The sequence below is a fragment of the Phasianus colchicus genome, chromosome 4 (genome assembly GCF_987193195.1).
Source record: "Phasianus colchicus chromosome 4, bPhaCol1.hap1.1, whole genome shotgun sequence".
Taxonomy (NCBI): domain Eukaryota; kingdom Metazoa; phylum Chordata; class Aves; order Galliformes; family Phasianidae; genus Phasianus; species Phasianus colchicus.
The window spans coordinates 45,336,112-45,348,827 of NC_143439.1; the positions used below are offsets into that span (position 1 = coordinate 45,336,112).

Below are 12,716 nucleotides of genomic sequence, written 5' to 3' on the forward strand. Positions count from 1 at the left end.
GAAGATTAATATGAAGATTTCCAACTCTTTGTCAAAAAGTCAAAGTACTGTTCATTTGAAAAATCAACACCCATGGCCTCTGAGAACCTGATAGAAAGTATTTCCAAATGCTTCATGGGTCACTGAATGTCAATGAGAGCCATTTATAACTCATGGAACAATTCAATGACTCACTTTTACTCCATATGCATTTCTGTGTCACACACCATCCTGTCAGACTGCCCCTCTGCTGCCACATGTCACACAGCAACAAAATATAACAGACAGAATATTGGTGGGAGTGTTTGATCACTACTTCCATACCACCAACATCTGCCTCTGACATTGTGAACAAACTTAAATAATAGGAGGCATTACTTTTGGAACAGCACTTTTAATTGCATGTTAGGCAGAACTTTAGAGCACTACATTTTCTGCCAGAAAAATAAAATTTAGGAGTTATAATGTATTCTCCAATTAAAAATATCATTTACAGCAGTGATTTTATTATTCATTTATTATCTGGACCATTGAACTGATCTGAAGAAAAGCAGCATTCTCAGGGGCACAAGTGAAGAGGTTCCTATTTTATTTTTATAAACAAATAATTTGCTTTTATAGTAAAAAGGACAAACCATCATTTTGTTAGAAAAATAAGGAATTACAATCACTTACTGTATGGTTATTATTAAGACTTTAGCTAAATGTTGTTTTTACTTCTTGTCTGAAGGAAAGTACAGGATTGCCCTCATGAGTTTTTATTTTTTTGTGTGTGTTTGGTAAAAGTAATATTTTGTGATGTTAAATAAACAGGAGAATGAAAATAAAAAAAATCACTATCTATAAAAACTTACAGTTTTTAACAATGAGAATGAAGTTGATCTTAGATCATCTGAAAAAGCGTACAAATCAGAAATAGTAACTATATATTTACTTTTCACCAAGCCTACAATTGTAACCTTTTGTTTTATATTACAAGTATTCATCCAAGTCAGCAATTAATACAGTCAAGAAGTTACAGACTTGGGCTGCAGAGACTTGGCTCTGAAGCTCAGACTGTAGCAGCTGACCCAGGTGAGCTCAGTAGGTCCTAAATTATGTTCTCTCTTGATGGCCTAAAAGCACACATTGACTCATTATTCTGCATGGTAGAATTCAATGGGTAATAATATGAAATATAGAGTATATTATAGATGAAATAAACTATTTACTTTCATAAAAATTCTCCACTTTCTCAACTGTATTAATTATGTGTCTGATGAAAGATAATCAGTTGTCCTTAAACACTTATGTTTACTAGCATTGCTGCTAGAGTTTCTGATTGTTTGCTCTCCAAAGCCCTGAAACCAGGAACTCAAAAGTCTCTTTGTATGAGTATATATGCAGTCCATTTCTGGTTTCTTTGTATACTAATAGGCTATTTTGGACAAAACATTTGGAAATCCAAGTCTAAGACTTAGAACTGCTGCAGTGGCACCTGAGTTATAATCTTTCCTATGTCCAGATTCTGTAACACCTAGTGGTATACTAGGATTAAAGCAGAACACTAAATATTTTGTATTTATTTGTATTCTTGCAAACGTATGTGCCCAATTCATTTTTTTCTCCTGTTGCTGTTGTGATGTGAATGATATTTTCTACAGCGTGCTACTTCTACACTTGAATTTTATAATATAACCAAATTTATAAAGATGCTTATGCAGCTGAATTCTAATTTTGATTCTGTCTAGGTGAAACCAGTGCAAGTTTCAAACTAATTCTTGCAGAATAATTGTCTGATTCATGCTAAGGCATAGTGTTCAACAAATGTAGCATAAAATGTAAGGATTAAGTAGACAAAGCTCAAAGGTAAATTCAGCGTTCCACTCTGCTGACAACATTTGCTTATTTGTTGTAACGCTCTGAGCTGTTACACTTTGATAATTCTCTTTTGCACCTCAAAATACATCTGAAGTATTATACAGTGTTTCCATGTTTTATATCAAACACAATACAGTACTTAGGTAGCCCTTTTTATTTGCTGAGTGCTATGTTCCAAAGAAATAATAAAATACAGAGAGAAGATTGCCTGAAACCTATGATATAGTTACGGCCTGTAAATGCTTTGGTTTTTCTCAACATGAGTATTTGCTAATTCGCATATTAATTGGTGTACACTTAAAATCACGTTGTCATTAGGAATCCAGTCACTTCATTAAGGAACAATATTACGAAGATTATCTTGTCATATTTTCTGTTGCCAGTGTAGTTTCCCTATCTATTAAAAAAAAAGAAAGAAAGAAAGAAAAAAAAAACGCTTATCCAATATTGGAGAGCAAATGCCAGTTATAAAAGATTCTATATATACATGAGTAAAATTGTAAAAATTTTTATAGCTTGTATGATAATAAAATTATGTAGGAAACTGGTGTACGTATCTCTTAAGTCCACTGCTAAATACAGCTTTGCCTTCAGAGAAAACCAGATTAAGTCTTTTGGTGTTGTCTAACAGTAGGTCACAAACAGCAATTTTTTCTTTGATAGTAAAGTAGCTTAATGCATTAATCCTTATGCAAAGTGCAAATGTTTATATTAGACAATTAGAAGGATTTGGTTTTTGTGCTCTTGTTCTCTTTTTCTCTCGATATATACCTGATTTATTACTCAGTAACATTTTGTCTTTCCTATTTTTCTTTCTGTACTGTATACTCTGATGCTTTAAAACATAGATGTGTGTTCTACATGTTACTAGGAAAAAACTTGTAAGAGGTCCTAAGTAATTGCTTACTTGCTTAGTAAGCTCAGAATTTTTCTATTTTGGAATTTTCTTAAAAATTAGCTAAGCATTATTTCTTGAAAGTCTAAGATTATCCTTTTTAACTAGTAGCCAAAATATGTTAATTGTAACTGTATCTGCATTATGCCCCCCAAGACGCAGAACTGTGGTGGAAACTAAAATCTCTGTGTGGAAAAGTGAAAAAATCATGTATAATATTTAGTAAACCAAAGGAAGCCAAGGCCAGTCATATCAGAATAATGTAAGATAATGTGTTATTTTATTTTTATTTAAAGTGAATTTGGATGGGGGCATATCTGCAAGCACTTTGGGGGAGAGGTTTAAGACTCAAAAACAATCTCATTAATTGGCAGTTTGGTCTGAAAAGCAAGATGTGATTCAAGCAGGACAAATACAAATTGCTGCATTTCATTAAGAATAATCAGCTGAGCAAAGAAACTGGTTGGCGAGGCAAAAGTTACATTAAAAATATAGGGACATTTTTTAAAGGGAAGACAAGTTGCCAGTTTTATATTGTTGTAGAAGAAATAAATTAAAAAAGAAAAAACCCCAAGCATCTGGTATTCTTGTTTGGGTTATTGTGATTCAGATAAAATACTGACTAGCTGGAGAGGCTGTAAAGATAAGCATGGAGAACGGTCAGATGTCTAGAAAGCAAGACCTGATGAAGATGTAATTAACCTGTTTCTTTAGCCAATTATGTAAATTAATGAGCTAGTGTTACAACAAGGGATTGGTAAGACATTAGGAAGTATTTTTTAGATGGGATTGTCTGCAGAGAAGTGTTGCAAAATATTCATCTCTGGATATTTTTTTAATGAAATGCTTGAGAGAATGATTGTTAGTGCAGTTGGTACAGACATAGGAGGAAGAAATAGGTAAAGTTATTTTGGTTTACTTCCATTTTTTAAATGTGGATAGTTGTCATGGTTTTATGATTTTTGGTTATCGGTATTCCACATCATAGCATCATGTAGTGCACTGGAACTTAAAGTGTTAACGCTCCAGTTCCAGGCACCTGTCCAGAAGAGAACTACATACTCCAGGGGGCTTTGTGGTCAGAGAGGAGATATAACCCCTGACAAGGTCACGTGATCTGCTCTTCTTTGTCAGGCTCTCCTCCATGCTGCTCAAATGGACTGCACATCTCACATCAGCATTATGGTGAGGCCTATCCACCTTTCAGACACTCTCATTATATTTGATTTATTAGCTTCAATTCTAGTTATATTGTATTATAGTGTGTTATCTTGCATTCCGATACCATATTTAGTAAATTATTTTGTTTCTCCTCAGGTCATTGCTGCTGTTTTTAATGATTTTGGGGTCACGTTTCCCTTTTCCAGAGGTGCGGATTTTGCAAAATCTCTCCGTCCTGCTAGTCATGGAAACGGGCTGAACCAGCCCGTAAACTGTTGACCATAGTAAATAGTAGTATTCCAATATGGAATTGCATAAATGAAAGAAAGTTTCAAAAGAAGCAAACAAATCTGCTAGCTCAAAATGCCTGATTTTTGTTTTAATCATTTTATATTTTTTAAAAATTGAGACTCTCTTTGAATATCTTCACTGCAGGTATATACTCACTAGATTAGCTTCTGCATTGCCATTTAAAACAGTATCAAATGTCACAACAAGTTTTACTTATGTAGCTTCTTGTGCACGTGGGAAACTACCTACATGTACTGCATGTATCTGCCAAGATAGAGAGATCTATAAAGTCATTGCTTTATCTTCCTTTATATCACTCCTTAAAACTTGCTGTGGCTCTGAGGCTTGACCAGTATTCAGCAAGTTACACTATTGGAAAGGTGCAATGGAAACTGTTATTTGGTTTATGGTTATATATATGGTTTCCATGGGGAGAACCTCTTTTTTCCCCTTCCATTCCTCTTTCCTCATTTATTACTTGCAGCACAAGAATATGGTTTTAGATGTATGAGGAATCTGAGAAATCTCTCAAAATACTGTCTCTCAGGCCAAATGCCAGTATTTCAGCAGGAATGCCTACTGCTTTGTATCAATATTGCTATAAAATCCAAATTTCAGCTCAGTTGAATTTATTTCTGTCAGCTGATTTAGTCAAAATATATTGAAAGCAGAAAACGAAACTGAATGGCCCTCAAAAAAGCAGAGTCCAAATTTAAACTGAAAATAGAAACATTTTTCTAATCGTGCAGTTTCCTTTGGAGTGTGTTACTTCAGCGTTTTATTCCTCCAACCTTCTTTGATTTTTGCCACTTCAGAAGGAAATCTGTTTCTCTGGCAATTCTTGAGAAATTATGTTTTCAAATACTCTACTGCAGTGTACTCAAATGGTGTTTAGATATAAGATTGCCTATCATTTGCTGTTATGAATATTGTAGAGAAATGAAATAAAGGGAATTTCTATTCTTATCCTCTTCAGATGCCAGCACTGATATCTAAAACAACCCTTGCTAATTCTTTATTTTATTCTGCTCTTCCAAGTTCACTCTTTTATCCCTGTGCTGTACCCCTACAGCTCTGAAACCATCCAGAATTACCATCCAGAATCATTTCTTATGATCCAGAGTTGCCATCCATAGAATCACAAGAAATGACCTGCAACATCATCTAGTCCAGCTGTCCTCCCATTACCATTGCTACCACAAGCCTCTAAACCAGATCTCGTCCAGATGCCTCTAAACCAGCCCCTCATCCAGATGCCTCTTGAACATTGCCAGGGACAGTGACTCCACCACCTCCCTGGGAGAGGAGGTACCATCCAATACCATACGTGTGATTCTTCACATACCCAGCTCACATTTTCCCTGTTTTTCTAAATCTGTTTTTCTCCTTGCGCTCTGGCAGGACATAGAACTAAGTCCCTGCACGAGTAACTTGGTCCTGTTCATATCAACATCTCCCATGTTCGCTTTTCTTTTCACGTATTTTGTCACAGGAACAACTTCTTCCACACAGATGTGCTAAAACCATAGACAGAGAAAATATACAGTGCCAGTAAGCCTATATATAAAATATGAGTTGTTGAAGAACATTTCTAAAAAAATGTGTAGAAGATTAAGGAAAAAATATTGTCACAATTTGCTGATGCAGAGTAGGACTTCTATGTTATATCACACTTTCTTGCTGTCTTGAGTAAGAAGCAAAAAACGTTTTTCTTCCTGAGGCAGTGAGAGTATGGTACCAAAGACCAGGAAGGGAGAAGAACATTTTATAACACTGTTTCTCTTTTATGGAAGTCATGTATTAAAGTACTCCACAGGACTGAATTTCTCATTTATGGCCTCTGTTCCCCATAGATAAATGAAAAATGGATAATTGTAAATGAGGAAGTCAGGAGACCTGGTGCTGTGAGTACTATTGCTGTGAGTCATGAGTTTGGAGCAGATTTCTTCATGGCAACTCAGTATCTCTTACTCTTTCCATGAGCTTATTCATTTAAATTTCAGTAACAGGCAGCATACTGAGTCAGTCTCTTTCCATATATATTCTTCCTCTGTACAGGAGAAGATGATGTCAGCATACATCTACTCTTTGACTTTGGAGACTCTTTTAACTGATGATAATTAGTAGACTTCCTTTTCAGGCATAAAAAATTGTGAGAGACTGGAGAACATCTCTGACATAGCACCAAGCTTGACTTAGTCATGAAATTATTTCCTTAAATTGCAATTGATCAACAGATCCATTATCATGAACAATTTGCCCCCACTGGCTGCTGAGGCATAATTTGGCAGGTGGTTGAAAATTTGATCACCTGCTAGAAACTTGTTTTTTTTTCTTTTTTTAATAGATTAGTGTATTGCTTTTCAGTCAGGCATATTAAATTAGACTTCAGTGACACGTATCCAGGATCAAGAAGTACTCAGTTCCTAGCCCATGAGAAACATTTTCCTCCTCTACTGGAGAAGGAATGACTGGTCTTCAGTTCTTAGTCTCCGTAAATGTTTTGGGCTGCCTGTAATGTTATACCCAAGCTTGTCTGACATTAAAGTATCATTCTGGATCCAAACCTGCAGATTTCTTGAGTTTGATGGAGGTATCGTTACTCACTCTGCAATACTTATCAACCAAACTTTCTACCTAAAGGTATAGCAAAAGCATCTTTTTCATTCTATTCAGTCGTCGTCTTTTTTTTTTTTTTTTTTTCATTGAAATGTATTTTGTTAACTCCAGAAAAATAATAGCGATAAAAATCATTCCACAAATGGCATACCTTGTTTCTCATACTATTTTCTGTTTTGCAGTTCCCTGGTACTTAGACTCTAGGCAAGAGAGAAAAGCAAACAGAAGAGCCATGGTTTTGCAGCTCTTTTTCTTTGTAGAAAAGTATGTGCAATTTTTTGCTAGTGCAGATCTTGACTGACATTCACTTTTGGCTTACTGGAATATTTGGATTGTCAGAAGCTCCACACAACCAGGCAGCTGGAGGGCAGGCACATTTGAACAACAGTGAACAGTTTGACTATTGTGTCAAACAGTTCATTGACTGCATAACTCAAGAAAGCCAGTGGAATAAATGGCTGAATAGCCATGAAGTCTAAAGATCATGAAAGTGTAAAACTTTTTATAACATATGTGAAATGGAATGGTAAAACTAAATTCTAGAGTTAAAGTAATTTCTAGAGTTTACACATTAGTGTTGAAAATTCTTTTGCCTAATTTAGAACTAAAAAATTTTGGATGTTGTGCATTTGTGTAGTCAAATATAGATTCAGATAAGGGAGGTGGTTAATTTATAGTAAAAAGAAGGAAGAACAGTGATTTTACAGTAAATAGAATGCTACAACCAGCTTGCTCTAGTTTAAATTCTTTAGTCATAAAAAAAACTAGGAAACTGCAGAACAACTCAAATTCCTTAGTATCTGTCTTTCCATGCTTATCATATAGTAAATGGCCAGTGTATCAAAAATTGTCTGCTCTTCTGTTCTTTAAAGAATGTACTTATCAATTTATCAAACTTATTTTAAGCCTCTAAGTCTTTCAAAATGACTAGAAAACTTTAAACTAGAATACTTCAATGTATTACACTACTTTGGATTTGGCTGTTGCCTTCAATTATTATTTCTGTTACAATTTTTATTGTAGAATATAATCTGTTAACATTGTCTGAATACTATTACTGAAAGTTTGACTGTATTTATTTCAGTTTGTTCAGTCATTGGTGAGGTATTTGTTTATGGTGTCATTTGTTAGATTCAGAATGGGAAATGACAGACATTACATGGAAGAGATCTTTTTAAAAGAATGTTAAGAGTTTGCAGTACTGATTTTGAAAGTAATGAAATCAAAAAGTACTCAAAATTTCATGGATGCTCATGTGGAACTAAGAATTCTAAACTGAAATGTCCCAAATCTTAAGCAGCTCAAAATTTCTGGCTTAAACTTATTCTTTCCATGGCTACAGCACTGGTACAATGATAGACTTCTTTAAACTGTGGTATGTCTAGTGAAACTTCTGTTAAGTTTGGATTTTGCCAAGTTTCTAGTTCTTCTGATAGAGGAGTGAAAAAAATGGCATTCCTCCTCCCTGTCCTTTCTTTAGTCTAAGTTCATTCATCTTATATAATCACTTTTATTTTAATTCGTAAGGAAGTGTGATCAGAAATTCAAATATAACTGTGTCTTTTCAAATTAAAAAAAAGCTCTTCCAAAGGCATCATAGGAAAAAAAAATTATCTGTGTACTTCCTAATTGATTGGAATAGAAATGTGTGCCTAATTTTAAATTTTAATATGTGTCATTTTAACTTCTAACCTTTGTTTCTTATTTCATTTTCTCAGCTAGATTAAAGAACCCTTTACCACTTTTTTTTTTTTTTTTTTTTTTCTCTCTGAGATACTTCCCTAGAGTAATCAAGTTGTTCCTTATACTTGTTAAAAGTAACAGCTTGAACTCTTTGAGTCTTTAATTCTAAAGCTTGTTCTTAGGTATTCAAATTTTATTTGTGGGTTTTTTCCAACACGGCCCACAGTCCTTCAGTGTCTATTTTGAGAAGGGAGGTCCAGAACTGTTGAGTTCTTCCTGATAAGCAGAAGAGCTAGATATTGTGCAGGGTCTATGTAAGAGTATGTTTTTAAGTGCAAATATATCTTCGATATTGATCTATATAGACATACGTGAAGGTTATATTATTCTTGGTGGTTCATAGATGAATTAGATTTGGCCAATGTTTTCCAGCGCAATAGTTTGTTTTCAATCTGTTTATTCTATATTTAATGTGTATCCTATGCTCATGGGTGTATATGCATTCAGTACTTAGTAAGGTCTCTTTGTCTTTTCTGGTAGTCAATATCACATCTATTTAAGTAATGTACTAAGCTGTGGTGTACAGTGTCCCATGTCCCCCTGCGCTGCATTTATCTCCTTGCTACTTCAGACTGGAAAGATGACATGATATTAGAGAATGTTAGAGAATATCATGTCCCAAATCTTAACAACAAGAAAGCTAGGAAGAAACAGTTACTTAATTTCTCCAGTACTTAATAAAAACCATTCTTCTAGTTCATTTTTCCACACTGAGTTTACATCATAATTTCAGTAAACTATGTATCTCTGTGTGGATTATTCTGGTAATTACTTTCTATCAGTGGTATTTGCCCATGGTATACTCAGTGGCAGATCTTAGTTTTCAGTTCTTCAATAAAAGTACAGAAGCTTGAACATCGGTGGTAGAAAAAGGGAGTGTTACTGCCCTAAAATCTGGCCATCAGCAGAAAATAAAACATGAAAACTCATGAAGACATGATGTAAATATGTGCTTTACTACACAGGGATCTATTTTTAAATTGTTCCTATAGTTTTATAGTACTTCTAAAATGGTGTATAAATTATGAAAACTATCACTGAACATAATGTATTCACATCATGGATGTGAATCCTTGAACCATAACACTGCATTTACCATATATCTTGTCATATTTAATGTAATATTTTCATCTTGAATTGTGATTAAATGTAGTTTCCAGCCAGATACCTGTTGGATTTTTGGAGGACAAGTTTAGAGACTGAAACACTGTATAAATTTAAGGGTTCTTTGTATAATTATTAAGGGTTTTTGTTTTCTTGCTCTGTGCAGATTTCAGCAATAGTAGGATGTATCTTTTAACAACATTAAAGAACTGTGCAGTGTGCTCCCTGTAGTACTGTGCAGCTCATTAGGAGACACTTACTGAATGTCTCCTTGCGGCAGAGATAACAAATTAAAACACATTAAATACATGGAAATTCATGAAGTACTGTCCGTCTGTGTCCAGTGTGTGACATAAGCTTTGATTTAGGCAGGTATAAAAGCGGAGCTACAGAAATTATGACAGCATGATCAGTTTAGATTATTTGGGATTTGGTACCAGATTGATGGGCTCAAGCATAATTCCTCCGCCTTTTACAAGTCTTACTGCTATCAAGAGTACTCTATGTTCCTGCTAGCTTACTTTCAGTACTACAGTCTGCCTCTTAATTTTTGACATAAAGAGTACAAATAGATTTCCTCCAAATAAATTGCTGTAATGCTGTCAATAAAATACAGAAACCATGCAGGTTTCTGCATGTATGTTGAATACTAATACTTGATGCTAATGTCTGTGGCTGAGCTGTAAGCAGTGTTTCCTTTCACTCGTATGTGTGCTGAAAATACATTTAAAAAGGTATATAAATCTTACGTTGAAATTATGCTGAAATGGAGCATGTGTGAAAGATGCTCAAAAGAAAAGCAGTATTTTCGTCTTTTATTTTATTTCTGAATCACAGAATCACAGAGTCACTCAGGTTGGAAGAGACCTCAGGAGCTCTGCAGCCCCTTCTGCTGAAAGAGATCAGGCATACTTAGACAGGGCTTAACTCAGTTGAGCTTTGGGTAGCCTTGCTCCACTGCTCCACTGCTTGATTGTCCTCACAGAGGAAAAGGTGGTTGTTTTTTTGTTTTTTTTTTAAATCTCCAGTTGGGTTATCTCTTAGCATATGTTACTCAGTTCACATATTTAATGCTGTATTTTTTTTTTTTTTTTTCAGGCAAGAGAAATTGTTAGAAATTGTTTGTCAGAATTCAGAGTTGTGGGATCTCAGTATATAGGACAGTCTTTGCTTTTAAAAAACAGACAAAAGTCTGCCAAGGTGTCTTATTTCCCATTGCAGAAGTTGAAGTAAAACCATTAGTCTTTTGTAAGTCACTTTTACTTCGTTTAAATTTTACCAGGCTTTGGGATGGTTTGTGGATAATTCGGAAACATTGATACCTTCAAGGATTTCCTTGCATGTTTATTTCATGTAGAAAAGCTACAAAGGAATAGATCTGCTGTTCAGATGAATCTCCAGTTATATTGGCAGAGGCATTACCTGTTCATTCTGGAACGGTGATTGCAGAGGTGAGCAGTATTGGTAGCTGAGCTTATGAATTATTACTGAAAGAGTAAATTACAGAAAAAGAACTGGAACATGGAAATAAAATTAGTGATGATAAAGGAGATACAAAGAAAATTAATTACAATAAACAGCTCAGTACATTAAAAATATTTTAAGTGGTAGGCAGTTTGCTTTAATTGGTTGCATGTTTGCAAACTAGGACTATGTATTTTATTCAAAAAGCTCCTGGCTGTTTGCTATGCTATCCTACTGTATATTATTGCAATACATTGCTGCAGCACTTGAAACACAGCAGGTGATATTCTTAAGCCAGTGTAAGAGCAAAATAAGCATGGTTTTCTGCAGAATGCCTGCACAGTGTGTCTGAGCTGCAATTTGCCTATGTAACTTTAAGTTATATAGTGCAAACAAAGCAGTAAGTAGTTTCAGCGTCCATCTGATTCACATACCCACTGCACTAATGACTTTGCCTATTTTGATTTGCATAGTTCTAATTAAATATCTGCTTAAATATAGTTGTGTTCTTCATCATAATCATATGTTGGCTCAATGATTTCTCATGATTTACATCTGCTAATTTCCTAACCAGGTGGTATACACTTTGTTCAGTAAAGTAAGTATTTTCAAATGGCCTGCTTTTCAGTGTTTTCACTTGAGAATTTGTAAATGTCAAAATCAAATAGTATAATACCTACTTTTCTTTGCATCTCCTACTGTACATAATTTATTTAAATAAAAACAAGAAAGTTGAAGAACACTTTCCCTAGTGTGGTATGCTAGTGCGAAAGACTGCTATTACCAGTGTCCCACTCAGTGATAGATTCTGTTTTTCTTGAAAGTTTTTGACCTAGTCTAATTTCAATTAGTACATAACATCTGTTCTTCTGTCTCTGACATACTGCTGCTGCTATGTGTTAGAGGTCATGATCTACAGAGCTCTCAGTATAGCTGAACAACTGAAATAAAACCTCCTGTGTAAACACAGTGACATTTTTTAAATTTGAGGTTCTACCATCATCTATGAATTAAAGCATATTTAATGTATCTTTGTTATCTTCAAATGAAACCACAACATTTGGGCTTTGTCATATTGGGTTTCATAGGCTTTTTCTTGAAAGACCAAAAAACATCAGGTGGCTTTTCTGACTTGAAATCTCCCTCTCCATGCCTTCTGACTTGCATATGGTCCGACTGCCAGATGTTTAAGTAGCTTTGCCAGGTCTGGAGAAGCACTTGTGTTTGAACAGTTTTACCAGACATCTGGACTTAGTACCTAGAACTAAAAATAGTTTAATAAGTTTAATTATATGTAGATTCCTATATACAGCAAATAAAACTTGTTGCAATGGAGAGCACTGTATTAGGATTTATTCCTGACACGGAGCTTACAGTTTTTTACTTTTAATAATTTCAGGTACAGAAAGATGGGAGAAAAGAGTTTAAATAATGGTCGTATACTCTCTGTTAATCTGGACCAAATCCAATTGTTTCTGATTTTTTATCCCAGATAAGAGACCGGAGCTTTTATCTGAACAGAATTTTTGTGGTTTCCTCTTCACTAGTCAGAAAGCAATTATCCCTTTGAATATACTTCTCTCTGAGAAGGAGAGAATTA

General features: G+C 34.6%; 1 protein-coding gene across 3 annotated transcripts in view; it reads left to right on the top strand.

The window, feature by feature from the left end:
• The window catches only part of SGCZ (sarcoglycan zeta), a 350,955-nt gene that overhangs the window by 16,693 nt on the left and 321,546 nt on the right, over positions 1-12,716 (top strand). The window lies entirely within an intron of this gene.